The sequence below is a fragment of the Tympanuchus pallidicinctus genome, unplaced genomic scaffold (assembly GCF_026119805.1).
Source record: "Tympanuchus pallidicinctus isolate F22 unplaced genomic scaffold, pur_lepc_1.0 scaffold7, whole genome shotgun sequence".
In the NCBI taxonomy this organism is placed as follows: domain Eukaryota; kingdom Metazoa; phylum Chordata; class Aves; order Galliformes; family Phasianidae; genus Tympanuchus; species Tympanuchus pallidicinctus.
Genome location: NW_026294791.1, coordinates 22,124,092 through 22,129,818, shown reverse-complemented (window position 1 = coordinate 22,129,818; position 5,727 = coordinate 22,124,092).

Here is a 5,727-nt window from a genome sequence, read left to right as displayed (position 1 = left end):
TCTCTCCACTCAGCCTTGCTAACCATGCTTTGCACTGGGGTGTGTTCGGCGAGCATCACTGAGCACTGAAGCACTGAGAACTGCTGTGTCAGGCAGTGGTGTTTTTTTGCTATTTTGTCTCTGTATACTGAGGTCACTTTGTCTTCTGTATAATGTGGTGTTCTTTGGCACGCCTTTATTAGACACCCTGTATTTAACTTCACTTATTTCTGTGAAAGTTGATCAATACTTGTTTATCAAAGAAGTATAGCTTTTTCGGAACATGCGAACAGTTTATTTTCATGAGCTGCAGCTGATAGGTGGTCTCTGGAGGTTGGACAAAGAGATGATTTTCTCACCTAGCTTTTATTTAGCAGTCATAAAACAAAATGTTTCCTTCCATTCACTTTCCTCTTGCTAGGTGTATGGAGCTGTGAGGGTTTTTTTTTTTTTTTTTTTCCCCACACTCTTCATATGGAGTAAAAACTGAGCACACATTTAAGTGTTTTGTGACTATAAAATGGAAGTACTTGAATATATTAAGCTTTTGATCTGCGTAGAAATTTACATATACAAACAATAGGAGAAATCAAGGGCATACCTAGTTTGAAAATCAATTTCACCTTGAGATTTAGGAAGAGAAAATGCCTGTTTTTAATAGCTTTATACTCCTCTAAGGCACAATAAAAACTCCTGATATTCAGACAAGAGTGAACAGACAAATGTTCTCTGAAACCTGAGGACAACGCAAGAAGCAGCACATAAAAATACAGAGGAGAAAAAAAAAAACAACACAGAATTGTCTTTGTAGTAAAATGAGGTATAGGCACAAAGCTCACTGGATTTGGAGAGACTTGTCATTAATTTTTAAGTGTTGTGTATAAAACCTTAACTATTGCAGTGCACATGCTAGGTGCTTCTCTGCTGCCTCTTCTAGGGAGTTGCCATCTCTCTGTTCTTGCACTGAAGGATGAAAAAAACCAGCACCCAAGATTTTAAATATGCAATGAGTTAAGGAGGGTTTGTTTGCCTTCCCCTTCGATGTTTTTGAGAGGAACTTTTTGCAACGTAAGCAGAAATGCACTTGTGAGCTCAAATTCCTGAAGTCATGGGAATAGCAGACAGAGTAACAAAGTTTGGAAGTGATGATTTCAAGTACTAGGAAGTCTAAAATGGTATCCTGAACTAACACTTGTACTTTCAATAGAAAGCCTTCAATTTGGAAGATGTGTAACGTAGGGGAAAGCAAAAGAAGCAGTGTTTTATTCCTGTTTTTTTTTTTTTTCCCATCTTCGACTTGTTCTTTGAGGATGGTATTCCCACGCCTACTCAAACAAATGTAAAATTCTTTAGGTTGATCCTTATGATTTCTGTCTTTACTTTCACCTCCTAAAATGAAATTGGTCTCCTTCAGTTCTGAGAATATAAAATTGTTTATGCTTCAGCTCAGCTTCCTAGTTATGCTCATGGAAACCATTTACAAGGTATTTCTTCCAAGTCTTCCTTATTTGCAATGCACATTTGTCATTCCAAGCCCCACCAAGCCACTGTATGTCATATTTATTTTCATTTTGTATATAAGAAAGCGCTATAAAATCTTTCCCATATATATTTTTTTCTCTTTTGGTGGGGAGGAGGGATGAGGAGGAAGCTGTAATGATTGCACTTTTCTGCTAAAGACTGAAAAAAATAGCACTGGAATGGGGTGGAGGACACTGGAAGGAGCATGAGAAACTGCAGCTCTTCAAAGAAATTTCAGCAGGAAGTGCAGCAATATGACACATGGGCCTTGATGTTAGGGTTACAGCCAGAGCCCAAGGGAAAAACAAATTCATGGGATCTCTACCTACTTGTTCCCATGCCTGTTCATCATGCTGAAGCTTGTGGTTCCTAGAAAGTCACTTCTAATGATTTCAAAGAAGCTCTCCTTGTGTTTGAACAATTCTTAACTTCCCGAAGCATTTTCGTAAGTATTTTTAGCTGTTATAACTGTGAAGATAGTCTTACACCTAGGACCTTACCATAATATGTGGGATCACAAACTACAGAGCAAAATCTAAACAAGCTTCCTCAGTTTTCACATAATGTTACTGTTATTCTCTACTCCTATTTTAACTATTTGGAGGAAGAGCTTGTGCTAGAATACTTGCACATTTACATATGGTTTTGGTGTATCAAATGTGTTGATTTGGAGTTTAATCTTCTGTTTGTGAAAATATAAGAAATGATAGTCCTCAAATGATGAGAGAACTTCAAATAATATGTAGCTGGGTTTCTGGGAATGTAGATTTATCCTGAAGGATTTACATGAAAAAAAAAAAAAAAAGAAGACATTATTAAAAAGTATATATATAAAGTAGACTGATGTTCGTGAGAGTAAGCCTGGTACACAGGTTGGAAATAATAGCCTATAAGTAAAAGGAAACCTCAAATTGCATCAGGGAAATTCAAATCAGACACTAGGGAAAAATTCTTCTCCAAGAATGTGGTCAGGCTCTGGAACAGGCAGCCCAAGGAGGGAAGGGAGTCACTGTCCTTGCAGGTATTCAAGAAACATTTGCATACTGTATGAAGGGACGTGGTTTAGTGGGAAATATTGGTGAAAGGTGGACAGCTGGACTTGGAGGTCATTTCCAATCTTGGTAATTCTATGATAAAAAGATGTTTAGTTGTATTTTATTTATTTATTTATTTATTTTACTTTTCAAAGAACATGAATATAATTATATTATGTAATTGTATAAATATAATTTGACTAAATAATTACAAGAACCTTCAAACCCTTATAGGTATAGAAAGAATATTGAAGCTTCCCACCCCTATAAAACTAATGCAGTATGAAGTATTTAAGCTGAGGCACATTTACTTTTGCAATATACAATGTTAAGTACTGACCTGAAAAATCAGACATCTCTGAACTCAGGCAAAGGTTTTCCCTGCCCTGTCAGATAGCTGTCCATTTAAATGTATTCTTGAATCAAAAAAAGAGGATTGGATTATGTAGAAGTAGGCAATGCTGGAGCCCTTAGACTTGGATTATTCTTCTAGGGCTTTGTCTGGACAAACTGATCATCTTATTCAGTCCTTTTTTTTCCTTCAGCTTTTATTATTTTTCATCAGCTCTGCTCCACATTTACCCTTCTTACTTTCTGCCTCATTGCCTTTAGTATCAATGTTCTCGTTTTCTTTTCTTCTCTTTGTTTAGTTTATCCCTAGATTACTAACCTATTTCTTCTTCAAGATAAATCTTTGATTGCTCTGCTTTGTGTTTATATCCCTTTTTTCCATCCCTTATCAATTTTATCTGCTCAAGCTGCATGCTCTTTGCAGTAGTGTACAATACTAAGTCCTCACTCTTGGCTGGCCTGCAGGCCTGTTTTTATAGGTGTAATCATAAAACTTAGCAATTGCTTAGGCATATATGGTAATGTTATGTGCTGAAGTGTCCTATTTGACTTTGAAGAATTTGAATAAAGTAACACTTCTTTGAATGTAAATGGACATGGAGAATTGATCACTAATACTCTGTATGTTAATAATGAATGCTGTGAGTTTTGCATGTCTAAATTGGAAGTAGGAGCCCACATTGTCAGAAATGAGATGCTCAGTATTCTTAGGGAAATAGTTTTTGAGGGTCCTAGGAGCCCAGATCCAAATGCCACTGAAATTGTATCTCTGAGTCCCATTTATCTCCTGTTAATTTACATGAAAACAGCAACAACAAGACATGGTTTATTTGCATATTTTTCCTAGGTCTTTGAGAATTGAGATTTGTTTCCTTGATCCTCTAACCACTATCTTTTCTGTTGGTGTTATTGTTTCTATAGTAGCAGAGCTGAATCTGCTTCAGAAAAGTTGAAGGGATTTGCAATTCACATTGTTTAACCAGACAGTGCAAAGATGTCAGGAAATACTGGTGGACAGGTTGGTCCCATCTCATTCTAGGTTGCAGTGGACCTCAAGACGCACTTTCAAAGGGAGGAGATACTGACGCTCTCTGCTCAGAACAAAAGTGCTGACAAGTTTTTACAATAATATTCATTTTCTGGCAAAACTCTGCTGTTGTTGCAAGATCTCTGATGTGTATCATTGCTAGAGCTTTGTTGTGCATCTTTGCTTACTTGAAGAGCAGTCGTAATGAATCTTTGCTCTGGCAGTGGTTTCTGCGGTCAAATGGATCACAATTGTGCTCTCATGTTGAGGGAAATTGGAAAGCTGAGAAACAGAGCTGACTGAACTGGTTTGTGATCTGAGGAGATTAGAGCAGCAGATGATATGGGCAACAGAGTTTTAATTTGACAGCTCCTTCTGGAACTGACTTGGCTCTGTATGAGTGCACTAGCAGTGTACAAACATCCTCAAACAATCAAAGCATGGTTATATTAACATTAATGAGTCTTTGATAATTTTGATTAAAAAAAGATGTTTTATTTACTCAGAGATCAACACTGTCTTATTTTACCTACTGGAGAAATCTTATCACAATCTCAAAAGCAGAATCCAGTGTGCCTTTCTGTTCTCTCAGTCAAAGATAAAGTGATTAATGTTAGCAAAGAAATGAAGCCCAAGTGCATGAGTTAAACTAATGGGTGCTCAGCTGTTACACCACTAGTAAATGGAAAAGGAAACTTTCCATCTTCCTGTTTCTGAAGAGCCCTGCTTCATCATCCCCTTTTCTCTGCTTGTTTTTATTGCTAAATTCTCGTTACAACAAGTAGGGGCTGACATCTGCCAGAGTGAGTTCTTATGGATGACTATTTTCCTCTTAGCAGAGAAAAAAACCTGATGGAAGAAAAAGGGAGATTATATAAAGACACTGTTTTTTCTTGGACTTGAAAGAAAATAAATACTTGCTTTGGAGGAGGAGAAATGTATGTACAGATTCCATCCTTACCCAAGGGGAAGTCAGATCTACTTAGATCTCATGAATTTTCTAGTTTTTGTTTGAATACCCATCTTTGTGAATGAAGAGGGAACAGGAAAATGGTGGGTATAAAAATTGGACAGACTGCCAGGTTAAAAGAAGGGAAACCTCTTCAGACAGGAAGGCAAAGAGGGGTGTGAGAAAATCACAGCAGAAATGAGTGGAAGAAAGATGTGCTAGGGCTGGCAAATAGTCAGATTTCACAGATAGATGAGTGGGCATTACAAGAAAAGTATCCAAACATCACAAATAATTGCAAGGGAAGTGGAAATTTGCAAGGGTAACTGTAGCTATGTAGCCATATCAGTATCAGCATCTGAAAGGGAAATATTTCAGTAATGGGATCAAAATTATCAGGTTTTGGTAGAGGCAGCATGTGAGCACAGCTGGATTTAACAGGTGGCTAATGAAGAGTTAAGCAAGAGAGACTTCACAGATAGCTTACTAGATAATTAAAGGGCACATAAGGACATGTTTGGGGCAGAGAAGTCTTGCAATGCCAACATGATTTAGGTTAACCTCCCAGAAAGTCTAATGGCATCAGAGATACCAAATGTGGGTATGAATGCAGTGAAATGAGGACCAATGAGAAAAAGTATGTAGGAGTGGGCTGTTCATAAGGCAGAAAGCGGGGGCAGATTAAGGAGGAAAGAATAGAAATGAGAGATAAAGTGCAAGCTTTTTGTGAACATGCTCTTTTCTGTGTGTGCTTGCAGGCACACAACTGAACTTCAGGCTGGGCTACTGGGTTTGTAGGATGAGAGGTCTGGGCACAAGCAATGGGTGAGGGATAGGAGTAATGGGGGCCAAAATGTTTGGGAGGC